Here is a 12,899-nt window from a genome sequence, read left to right on the forward strand (position 1 = left end):
GAGAGATGTAAATACCCCTCTGTTTACTGTGTTTACTACCTTCTTCATAGCTTGATAAGTTTCATTTTTATTTTTATATAGTTTAAAAATGTGTTTGAGTTTCTTCTGTGACTTCTTCTGAACTTTATTGTTTATTTCCAAATACTGTTTCATGTTGTCATTCAGATTACTTTCATCACATTGTGGTCTGACAACAACCCTTTTATGATTTCTTTTCATTTAAAATTGATATAGTGGTCATAATTTTTTTCAGCCCCAAATTCACTTGCATTAGCAGACTCCACTTAATTTTCTAAGGTTTGAGTAATTATAACCCTATTCATAAAAATGAAATGTGATGTTCACTTATTGAGCTGATGAAGACCATATACGCAAGAACATGAGGATGCCAACATTTGCTGTCAGGGAGCATTATGAGAAGTCACAATGACTTGCTTGTTTATGGAGTTGAGACCCCTGGGAATGACAGAGAACATTTTGTGAACAGAATCTAATATCAGAAAGGGAGAAGCTATTATTGTATTGGAGCTTTGTTCTTCTTGTTTATGAATAGGAATTCTTCAGAGGTCAGATGATTAAACACTTTGTTTAAGAACCTGAAGAACTAATGTTGGGAAATGTACATAGTAATTTGGTCTTCAGACTGTATGTCTGGTGTTCTTGCAGTACTCAGTGGGACAGGCTTCCCCTGAAAGGTGTAGAGGCATCTGTTCCATTCAGGGATTTTGGTTTTGCCTTCCATCCTTTCCAGGTGGCTACGCATTCTAATCTTTTCTGCTTTGTTCTTTCTTCTGTGTGGCTCTGCCACTGGCAAGTCAAACTTGCTGGCCTTCCTTGAATACCTTTTCTACCTCTGCATTCTCTGTTTCAATTGGATGCTATACAGATAGCTCTGCAAGTTCAATTCTTAAATCTTCTTTAAGATGTAATTCAAATAATATCTTCTCCTCTCTCACAATAGTCAACATCTCTGCTATGACATTTGTATTTAATACTTGATTTTGTATTTATCTATGTATTACCAGATCTGCCCTCATCAGGTATAATTATGCTATTTCATTGAATCCTTAGTATGACTTCTTAAATCAAATGAATAATTAATGGACAACTATATGATATAGTTACATATGGAGTTAAAAATGTGATAGACATCTGTATTTAAAATAGGCCCATAAAAGAATCTGAGTTGCGTTGAATTCAGAATTTTAGAGAAACAGTGAGTGCACATGGACCAAGAGAAAATGAATTGGAGAGAGAAAGAGGAAGAACCCTACCATGTGCCAATGGAGAATTGAACTTTGGGCCAAGACTCCTCTGTGGAAGGCCATTTGCCTAAGAGAAAGGAAGGTGAAGCAGGGAAATTCTTTCAGCAAAATACAAGAGAGAATAGAATTTAAACATTCTTACTATCAAATAATGATGACTGTGTAAGGTAAAGTATATCTCAATTCCCTAGATTTAATTGTTTCACTATTAAATAGATGAAGGGAAGAAACAAAAACTAGAAGGAAAGCCAAAGCAAGTAATAAAGAGAATTTATGTATGTGAGCACATTTTCTAGCAAAAACAAATATAATTCCTATTTCTAAGGATTGATTATTAAAATCAATGCAATAAAAGAAATCTAAAGTTAACAAGGATGATCACAAGCCTATTTTTTAAGTGTTGATAAAGACAAAATGGGTAACTTCCCTTCTCAAACCATATAGTCTTAGATGGATAGGATTGCTTGTTGTTAGTCTACTAATTTTTTGAAATGATCAAAGAGAATCACAAATGTTGATTTTTGAAAGAGCTTTAAATCAATAGAGCTTTAAATCATCCATCACAGAATCATGTTCTAGTCCAAGCAATGTGGCTCCTCTAGGGCTCCTGGAAGAAACATCTTGGGGCTTCTTTCGGGGGTCTGTTCTATCTCCAGCAGCCGATGCTCCCCAATAATATTTCCAAATTTTTCCTGTAAGGCTATTAAAGATTTTCTGAAACAGTATCAGGTTAAATATATAGGGCCCCTGGATTAAGTCAAAAGCCAGACCATTATAGGAAGAATAGAGCAATGAAAATTTAAGTACCTTCTAGGTAGCTTAGGCAAAGAGCACAGCTTCCAACGCCGTCCTTCCTTACTCAGTCTGCCCATATGGAGCTGTCTTGTAGGTGACATGTTACAATGTCTTGGAAAAAATGAAATCACTTATATTTTTGTAAATGAGAAGCAAGAGAATTCTTAATACATAGCTAATTAAAGTCCTTTTGACCAAACTCCTTATAGTGGAGGAAAAGCACGCATGTTACCATTTTCTTACTTTTTGTGAAACATGACTCTGAAGACTAAACTCGGTCTCTCTCCTGGGCAGTGTCCTCCTTCTTGGCCTCCCTCCACTGAGACCTTCCTGTGCTTCCTCTCCTTCCTTCTTCCTGTGGTTCCCAGACAGGAGGCTGAGTTCAGAAAGTGTCAGAACAGTGTAAATGCTGATGTATAGGCCACAGTTGTTGCTCTCAAAAGGCCTTCGGGGTCCTCCCCTCCCCTGTGTTCTCTTCCAGTTGGGAATGATTCATCAGGTGGCCTTCAGCAAGAAAAGAGGCTGGCCTAAGGTCTCCGGCCTTTGACCTTTGTGAAGAGAAAGGTCACAATGAGAGCAAGTGTGCAAGGGCTGGAGCAACAGCCACAGGCATAGAAAGCCAGGCGAAGACGCCCAGCCATCGGAGGCGGATGGTGGGAAAGAGTGGCGTTTAGAAAAGTGAAAAGTAAATTTCTAAGAGAATTGCTGGATCAGCTGACACCCAGGTCAGAGGTCATATTTATGCTTGATTTCTCTAGCACGTTACAGTAACATCTGCTTTTTAAGGGTCTTCAGGGATCAGATCCGGGGACCAAAAGCTTCTGACCCCCTTCTATAAAAGGGGACAGGCTAAGAGGTTAGGGGTCCCTATTCATGTGTGTGTTTGACTTCACAATGGCCCCACACTCTCCTGGGCACGATTTGGCAGCTTCACCCCATTTATTTTTATAATCATACTAAATATTAAAACGAGCCCCGAGTCAGTAGAATAAGAGTTTGGAACTGCAGTAAAGAAAGTTAGATCTCAACAGGGATAAACCTGGCAGAATGGATAGACTGAGGAAGATGGAAAGGAGGCACAAGAAACTCTTCCCATGCTAGAGTAGAATCATTTCAGAGAAACTCCCCGCTTTGACATCATAAACAGAAACAAAACAGCCCAGCTGTGCTCTGTCTCCTTCTGCATATACTGCCTAGCAAGAGAGAAAAGTTGGTCACTCATTTGTAAGGAAATTATAACTTTATGTCAATATTTTTATCTGAGATTTGGGGGACAGAACTCACAATTCAGACAGTTGAAGACTGATTTCACCATTTTATTGATCCTGTTTGTTTGGGTCACTTTTAGGCTTTCTTAAAATACAAAATTGTCTTGGAAGAATCTTTCTCGGTCGTTCATCCAGATCCCAGAGACATAGAGCTTTTATGTGTAACCTCCCTACTTCTGCTTTCTCTGGCCAAATTAATAAAGGAGACTGCCAGTAATTCCTGCAAACCTGATGGAAGGAGGAAGACAGTGTGTCAAAGTGCCAAGTTTGTTTTCCTTCATTTTCTGAAAGGATACACTTGCTCTGTGTTGCCTGCCTTCTAAAGTGAACGTTTTCTACTTTTTTAATATTTTATGTAATTACTCAGACCTTTGGGTTCCAATTTCTTGTGATTTTTGCACAGAACTTTCTGGAAGAACTTGGCTCAGTTTTATATAATCTCTTAGTACCACTGTAGGCTTTTATTTCCTGAGCAAACATGGTTGATGTCTTAACCACTCACATGACATTTGTTTTAGCCTAACGCCTCCCAAGGAGGAATAAAATAGAAGTGGGAGAAAGAGGCTAGAGATGGAGAATATTATTTTTAGCTAGAAAAAAATGTTAAAATAAGCAAGTGAGTGATATCACGTAACGCGGCCTCCTCTGGTTTCTACATCCATCCATGACACAGTTCACATGGTCCAGGGTTCCGTGGAACTATATGAAAACAACGTGTTTGCTATTTATAGGGAATCGCCTTGGGGAAGCTAGCTCCTCCAAGGAGCAGAATAGTTTGGTCAGAGGCAAACTAGATGCAAGTGGATGAGGCCTCTTCAAAGGTGAGGACTGAGTGCATGTGAACGAGCGTGTGTGTGTGTGTGTGTGTGTGTGCGCGCGCGTGCGCACTCATGTCTCTGGGGTCAGGGTAGTTGGTGGTGGGGTGGGGGACGAGAGCTGTCCAAAACCACTCTGTGATTATAAATAATAAAAAAATTCAATCGGAAGTATGTTCTGCCAAACTTCACAATAAACCTCCTAGCAGGACATTGAGATTTTCTTAATCAGGGTCAGACCCACAAGCTTAAGGCCAATGAGTTCAGTGGGAAAAACGACTCTTCTTCTCAGGTTTTTTCCTTTCTTTTTTTCTTTCATTTGCAAGGGACCCCCTCATAAACATGCAGAGCAATTTTCCAGTACATTAACCCAGGAGGGATCCTCTCTCTGTCTGCTTAAGGGACAGAAAAGTTGAGAAACAGGGTAAGGGGAAGATGGATGGGCCTGGGATATAAGAGAGGGCAGTTTTTCCACTGTCTTGCCCCGTACACCTAGGACAAAGCCTTCATTGACTGCAGTGCTTGACATCAGCCTCATAAACTAGTAGTCGGCACAAAAGGTCTGACACTTGAAAGTACCAGTTCCTGCCTTTTTTCCATTGCAGCTGCGCACGGGGGTGGGGCCTAACAGTGGTGTCTCTTTGTCAGCCCATAGGACAAGAGGTGAAGATAAATAGTGTTGACTTTAATGTAGTCACACAATTTTGCTATTTCCCAAAAGACAACATTTCCTCCCCGGCCTCACATTACGGCCTCAGGAGATGGAACTATTTTTCCTTTTGCTAGGGAGCAAGAGCCCGGATAGCTCTGTGGGTGCAGAGTGGACATGTGGCTGGAAGGCATAAAGGAGGGACAAATGCAGAGTCCTGGGATCTGTTCCTTGTCCTCTAGGAGGAGGTAGTAGGGGTTTTATGCATTCCAGTTTGGTCACAGTGGTTTCTTTCATTTTCTTGAGATCCCTGAAAATGGTACTAGAAGGAAGAAAAATGAACACAGGAAGCAAAATTGAAAACATGTACAATTATGATTTAGAATATTTTTTTGAAAACTACCATGGTATTTGTCTGATTATCACTAAGCCAGAAAGTACAATGCTTTCCCGAGAATGTTTTTGTAATAGGATTTTAAAACAAGTAATTTAAGGAGAGGTAAGAATTTTGCATGCTAGAAGCCAGAGCACATCAGCTGTGTGGTCTGCTGCCTTTGATCGCTATGGTCACTAGTGTGTTGTCGACTGAGTCTAAGCATAGAGAAAACTTCAGCATTTTTGCCTTTACTGTCAGAATTTGAAATACAGGACACAGGACCCATTTTGAGTTTGATGACTGGATTGGCCGATGAGGATACTTGTGCCTGAATGTCATGCTGAGTCCTCTGACTACAGATTGTCTATTTGGATCTGTCTTTTCACTCCCTAAAGAAGCTCATTGAAAGATAATGTTTGAGCTATGCCCAGGTAGAATCACCTGTCCCCAGGTGGGCCTGTCTGTATCCACAGTAGATTCCAAGAGCTTAGAGTTTAGGCTCTACCAAGCTATCCAACAGTGTTTTACGTGCAGAGTGAGGAAATGTGGAAACTCAAATACTTACAAGCCCCTTGTGTCCTGCTTTAGGAGAAATCAGAGTTGAGACGTGAATGGTAGAAGAAAGTTCTACTGAAATACCAACAGTGGCACTCAGATCGAACTCGTGGCAGATATTCTAACCTCTGGCTGGGTTTCCCTCCTGTTCCCCACACAGCGCTCAACTTTAGAGACCCCTTTACTTAAGGCAACTCTTTCCCTCATTTGACAACTGAACATATATTTTAGAAATTACTAATGCAAAGTATTTCAAATACTCTCTTTTATACAACTCTGCTACAGTTTCATTCCAGAGAACATTGCTTGAGGCTGAGACTTAAATGTTGCTCCTTTGATGGGAAAATATTTGAGACCGAATCCTTTCTTTGAGTATCTTACGTAAACATGTCTACCCTAAAAACTAATAGTTGCAAGATGGGAAACAAGTGTCTTGAAAACAGATTATACTGACTAGATTCTCCTCATCAATTTAAACTTCTCTTTAGGAGAATTCTGAAGCTGACATATTTTATCATGAGCTTAAAGCACTTGTTTCTCACTTACCATAGTTAGCTTTTGCATAATTACAACAGTAGTTTTGGTAAATGCATCATGTTTAGAAGGTTGACTTCAGTAATTTTCTTTTGCTTTTACCTTTGAGACCACTGAATTCATTATTTTTAGGATACACTTATGTTCATTTTTACCTAAGTAAAGCCTTGATTTTTCTAGGAATTTACAAATTATCTCAGAATTGTACTCTCATTTTCATGGGGCAAGTCTGGTTTCTAGGGAAATAGTAGTATGAACCTAATTATGATCTTTTGTCTCTGCTTTGTCCACTGCTTTGCTCTTCTTTACAGGGACATTGACTCTTTAGCTCCACAGTCCTCTGATCTCTCCAACGTAGTCATTTGGCAGTTCTCAGACATGCTATTGAGACTTGCTTTTTTTGTAGCAGGGGAAAACAACTGAAGACAAGCAAACAGGAACCTGAGTTGGTTGGAGATATAAAAAGAACAGGTGGAGGGTATATATAGGGGATTTTTGTGTGATGAGGAGATGAAGGACTGGAAAATTTGCTATACTTCTCTGTGTTTAGGTCTGTCTCTTCTAGTCCATGCTTCTAGCAAAGTCACCTGGGTCCACATGTTTTCAGGGCCAAGTGATGTCAGAAGCAGAGAATATTCTGAGCACCTCTGCTGACAAAAAGAAAGTGGTGGGACTTCTTTCTCATCCTTCCCAACCTCACACCACTTATACCTTCTACCCTGATTTCAAACCAGGGTGAACTTTCCACGTGGGTTATCCTGCCAACCACAGCCCCAAGAAAGTTCCTCACTGTTTTCTTTTGAACCCCTCTAACTTGCGAGACAGCAAGATACTTATGAAAACTCATGGGTTGTGTTCAGGGAAGACCTCAGTCCTATTCTATGTTCTCATTATTGAGCTTAGACAACCATTTAACCTCCTTCAGTTTTATTATCAGTAAAAGAAGCAAACTAGACTTATATCTAAATAAACTATGTTGTCTTCTTTCTTGCTTCCTAAATTCTAACACTGACCTACTTCATAAGTAATCATAGACAGTAAATGAGATACTGGTTCAGAATACCTGAATATTGAAGATTGTACCCTCATTTAAGGTATCATTAAATGATATCTAGACAGGACAGTGAATTTGATTTATGTCCATGATCAAGTTTTTCAACCAATGTATATTTAGGCCTGTGTCATGGAATTGGAATGGACGTTCCTTTGGAGTTTTCTTAGCCCTACTTAATGATACATAGTTTTGTAACCACACCATTAAAAGCCAACTTTCCAGGCAGGGACTTGGCATGTGAACAGCCCCATGGGATTCAGTGATTGACCTGATGTCACTCCTCTGAATCAGAGTATAAAAATTATTTTAAATAAACATTTTTTTCCTGGCTTGTTACAGATCTTACTATTTTTTCCCCAAAACGCTTATTTCACTTTGCATGATACAAACCTTTATTTCAGGTTAAGTAGATATTTCAGTCCTTTTGTCTGTGTGCTGATATGGGTTGTGGACCCACACCATGAGGCTGATCTGTTGACTGGGAGTTGTATTGAGCCAGCAACACCTTCCTTTGTCTCTCACTCACTTTGTCCTCAGAGCTGGACTATGGCTGCAGATAAAGTGAAAAGATACTCTTTTGAACCAAAGACCAAAGAACTCCCTCTGTGCAAAGAGGCCAAGTAGAACCAAGGCTATAGGGGCATTACCTGAAAAAGAATGGCTAGATGGGTTTTTGTCTCTCTTCTCACTGACGTTGGCACCAAGAAACTTCTGTGGGAGGCCTGTGATTACTTATGCACCTTGATTCTAGCTGTACCCGGGTGAAGATCATTGGAATTAAGGAGTTGGTCATTGTTTCTAGTTCTCAAGCTTTGTTTTCCCCTGTGATTCCACATCACATGATACTGACTTAGTGAACATATCCAATTTGACAATCTGCAAATCTCAACCTCAGTATTTTCAAACTCCTTTTCTCTTTTAGAAAAATAGGTTCTGTTTTCTCTGTTCTTGTTTGCACTGTTATCACTGCCTTTGTTGTCTGAACTGAATATTTTTCTTTTCTCTCTTGCTTCTTACATATATGTTAAAATATATGTAACAGTGATCTAAACCTGTTGCTTCTTACTTCATTCCAAGACCCGATTATAACCTTTCTATTTCTATTGTTCTCAGATTTTTTTGCCTAAACTACATCAATAACCTCTAGTTCCTTTTTATCAAACTTAATATACATTATATACATATTTGTGTGTGTTCTTTTATATAAACCTAATATAATTCTCTGATACAGTACCTCTTTTCTACTTATGTGTTGAGGAATTATGCCACAACCTTGATTTTCCATGCAGAATGAGATTTGTTTCATTCTCTGGTACAATTCCATTCACCTTCTCTTCAACCCAACCTTGAACCCTCTACAAGCCCAGTGAATGCTTTCTCTTTGCATACAAACTGTACCATGGAAGTTACCATATTTCATTATTCCCATTTGAGAAAACAAAATACTCAGTGTAGTCTCTAGGAGCTGTTAGAATTAGGAACAAGCTCACAGGACAATGATAAATCTTGTCAGGAAGTTTGGTATAGAGCTAGGTAGCGATAATAATATTGAAGTTAGTTATCATTGACTGAGTGTCAATCATGTGCCAGGAAATTTTCTCAACATTTTTTTTCTTGACTCATTTCTGTCGCCACTCTCTGAGGTTGATACTCACTATCTCATTTTACAGATGCAAGAACAAAGTTTCAGCCTGGCTCAGAACCATGAGGTACATGTTTAAATCACATCCCATATGATTTTGAAAGGACAAAAAGAGAAGTGACCACCATCCAGGTGGGAGGGAGGCTGTTAAAGAGGTTATAAAACATACCAAAGTGATTTGGTGTTGTTCCTTGAATTAATTAAGAATGTTATATCTTTATTCTTATATTATTATAGTTCAATGAGTTCACTATTGGGTGTCTAAGGGGACGTTAAGCTCCTTAAGGATTAATATTAAACCTTCTTGTCCCCTCTCCATTGTCTAAACCAGTGTTCTTCACACAGCTGGATTACATGGCTTGAAATTAATTACCTTTTGTCGCCGATGAATACAGTGATGCTGTTTTTCAGCTGTATTTGTTACTGTTCTAGGTCTATGCTTTGAGTTAGTTTTCCATTTGGTCTAGAAGTAGGTTGCTTAGCATATACAATGTACATCTGCCAATATAAATACAATGATAATGATATTTTCTGGTTCTAATTTGTAATGAAATATTTTGGTCTTGTTTTTCTCCTAGTCATAATTATTAGTCTGGTCATAATTATTTGTTAAGCAGAGTTTGATTTAGAATAGAAAGGACTAGGGCTGGTATAGGTGAGCTGATATGAATTGCCAAAGATTTCCACAGAACCATTGCTGTTCTCTAGTTTCTCATCTTGTGTCTTTGTTCATGTGGTGGTGGACTCTCTCCACTAGATTGGTGGAAAGAGTAAGTGGAATAAGATACAGTAAATTCTTAGAGTGCAGCACACTCTACTGCTGTATAAGTGTGAAATGTCCTTGACATCAGCGTCACTCATCTCCATGCATCTTTAAGTGTCACTGTATATCATGACCAAAATTGTGCCCACAGTTCCTGTACTAAGATCAACACCTCATTGGGTTGTGTGGTCTTAGTAGAGAATTTATAATACTAGATTCCGCTAATCTTCTCAGGACAAAGATAGATGTTCTTCACTAATTGCGTACCATTGCTTCTCATGCATCTTGCATGAGGCTCTTTGTGGAAAAGTGGGGTTGCAATGTCTTCTTCTTGGAAAAAGCTCGCATGACTCCCTGCACACACGAACCCTCCTCTGATTTTGTCTGTTACGACCCGGTATTCTTGAGACAAAATTGAATTCCATTTACACATTATTCATGGAATGCAGCTGCGGCCCAGGATGTAGCTCAGCGATGCTGCACCTGCCTGGCACGCCCAAGGTCCTAAGTTCCATTCCTGGTACCAGAAAAAAAAGTGTCTCAATGAATGCAACTGTTTTTATGCTCGTGTCAAATTTAGTAACAACAGTTCTGAAATGTTGGAAGTAGACTGAATTTATGAATGATTAGCACGTTTTTCACAAATAATTTTGCCCTTTAAATAAAGGTAATGAGGAATTTGAAGGGGAGTGAAAGGGAGGGAAGTGAGGAGAGAGAGAGTTTATCTGTGACTTACATGGAAAACAAAATGTGTCAAGTAGGTAAAAATTTTGCTGCTGATCCATTTTGCTCTTTCTAAAGCAAAATATATATATATATATTTTATTAAAGAGAACTGATCACACAAAAAATTTATTCAGTCTTGTCTCCAGAAAGCCATGTGTACAGAAATAATGATTTGACTTTTTCCTAATTCTTCCAATGTAAACCTAATACAGAGTCTCACTTCAAAGCATTCATCAGTATGTGGCTGTTTTTGTTCAATTTTTCTGTAATTCTTATTCTTCTAGTAAAATGTATTGCCTAAAATAAAAATTTAAATAAATAGACTCTAAAATGTATTATGGATTAACCATATTGGATTTATTCATTTTTATATTTGACAATCTTAATATTTTACACTTTGAAATTACTCAACATGTTATTGCTAATTAAAGAATATACCCACACAGATAATTAACCAAAAAAAATTTTTTTAAGTAAAAAATAAGGTGGAGGTATAGCTTAGTGGTAAAGCACTTGGCTGGCATGCACAAGGGTCTGGATTTGATCGTTGCGAACAGGAGGAAAAAATAAAAAGGGATGCTTTCTCTTTTATATTTCAAAAATTTTTCCCCCATTTTCAAGGGGGAAATCCTTCAATTTTAAGGATTCTTAAATGGATTTCTGCTCTAACAGAAGTTATATAAAAATCAGTGTTAGAAGGGGCAACATAAATTTCCCTAGCCCAGTATTTATTATGATTTTAAATTTAGAATTTAAAAAATTGGAAGCAATATAATTTCAATATAAAGTTTTAAAATATTAAATATATTTTATTTAAAATATAAAATGTAAAATATATTCATACTTCTCTCATATTGCTTCTAGCTAAAATTTGAGAGTCCCTGGAATAGAGAAGTATCCTTTTAGTACCTTCTTAAACAAGAGTAATATTGAAGCACATAAGAATGTTCCAGTGATTTTGATGGAAATTTCTCATTGTGTGCTAAATTTTTCTTAAAATAGTGACAATTTAAATAAATAATAGCTACTATCAAGCAATTTTATGAATTAATTGATGTAATGATTATTTCAGATATCAATTAATATGTGATCAAGAAAAGTCATGAAGAAGGCCAATTAAAATAGATTATCATAAAAACATAAATTCAATAGTGGGTTTGGAAATGGATTAGAGTACTCCAGCACTCAAATTTGTTTGTGTTTTGGTTGTAAACAATACATTTTCCTGATTATTTAAAATATTCTGCTTACGCATTAATCAATGGAAAGCATAGCTACCTGTAAGGGAAATCTGGATAAATCATATTCTGCTGAATATCACCTGTGTTGTGTGTATATGCCCATGAGTAGCACATACATTGATAAAATTTTATATTAGCTGTGACTCATATACATATAGCATGCAATCTCATACATTTTGAACTCAGTAATTATAATTTTGATATTGAAACTTTTCCAAATAGTGTTTATTTCTAAATAATCTATGAAGATAGAATAATTACTAGGCAAATTAGAAATGCAAATTAAATTGGTTGAGGAGGGTGAATTTTTAAACTGCTTAATAATTTCTAATTAACAATGATCATGTGACATATATATCATTCTTAGCAAGATCATAGTGAAGCTGAGAGAAGAAATTTGGTTGAACAATATTTTCTTATTACTGACAGAGTTACAGAATGGAATTTCCAATGATCTACATGACTTTTAAAATCATTTCTTTGTACATTTTACTAGTTCATTTTTTAGCACTATTCCCAAGGATTTGCTTTAAAAAGTAATCATTTTACTGTATTCAAATTTTATTCCACTATCAATTTTTTTGTCTGAAAAAAAATTGAGCATATATAGAGTGAATTTAAGAAACTTTTTCATTAAGAAGCAAAATTGTATTCTGGAAAAATGATTGTGTCAGTATCAAATAATGGCGGAATTGTTACAGATCCTTTATGAGGAGTTACATTTGCATTGAACTTTATGTTTTAAGGCATTTTCACTTAAATAAGTAACTTTTCAATTGCAAATCCACTAGGGTATACTAGGGAATTTTTGAGACGTTAGAGGAAAAGAAGAGTTCTAGCAAGGAGTTAATCTTGCTAGAATCTTGGGAGGTCCGAATTGTTTCATGTAAGAATTATGTGGGACAAGAATTGTCTCTGTGGTACTGGGGTAACTTGGGCTCTCAGATTATTCTATAGGAAGATTTCTTTGCTATAATCTATCCATCTATCTTATCTATTATTAGAAAAGTACATTTGCCTGATCAGTCATGGAAAAACTGTAGCCTAGTGAGGAACAAACCGAAAATTAGATTTCAACCCAAACACCCACTCCATCAGTGTGGTACCTGATCATGGAGTATGTTACAGGCTGGCTTCGTCTCTCATCTGATGTGGATGTACCAGGGGAACACACATTTTCAAATTTATTTGCACCCCAAAATATCCTGAAACTATG

General features: G+C 37.3%; 1 long non-coding RNA gene across 1 annotated transcript in view; it reads left to right on the forward strand.

Moving 5' to 3' along the window:
• The first annotated feature begins 3,851 nt into the window (after positions 1-3,851).
• The window catches only part of LOC110350726 (uncharacterized), a 45,977-nt gene continuing 36,929 nt past the window's right edge, over positions 3,852-12,899 (forward strand). Inside the window, exon 1 of the long non-coding RNA XR_002397505.2 lies at positions 3,852-4,149. This is a non-coding gene — a long non-coding RNA (uncharacterized LOC110350726). The remainder of the gene's footprint in view (positions 4,150-12,899) is intronic.

Source organism: Heterocephalus glaber, unplaced genomic scaffold (assembly GCF_053883595.1).
Source record: "Heterocephalus glaber isolate CG9 unplaced genomic scaffold, H.glaber_assembly_v1.0 deba00001531, whole genome shotgun sequence".
NCBI classification, from domain to species: domain Eukaryota; kingdom Metazoa; phylum Chordata; class Mammalia; order Rodentia; family Bathyergidae; genus Heterocephalus; species Heterocephalus glaber.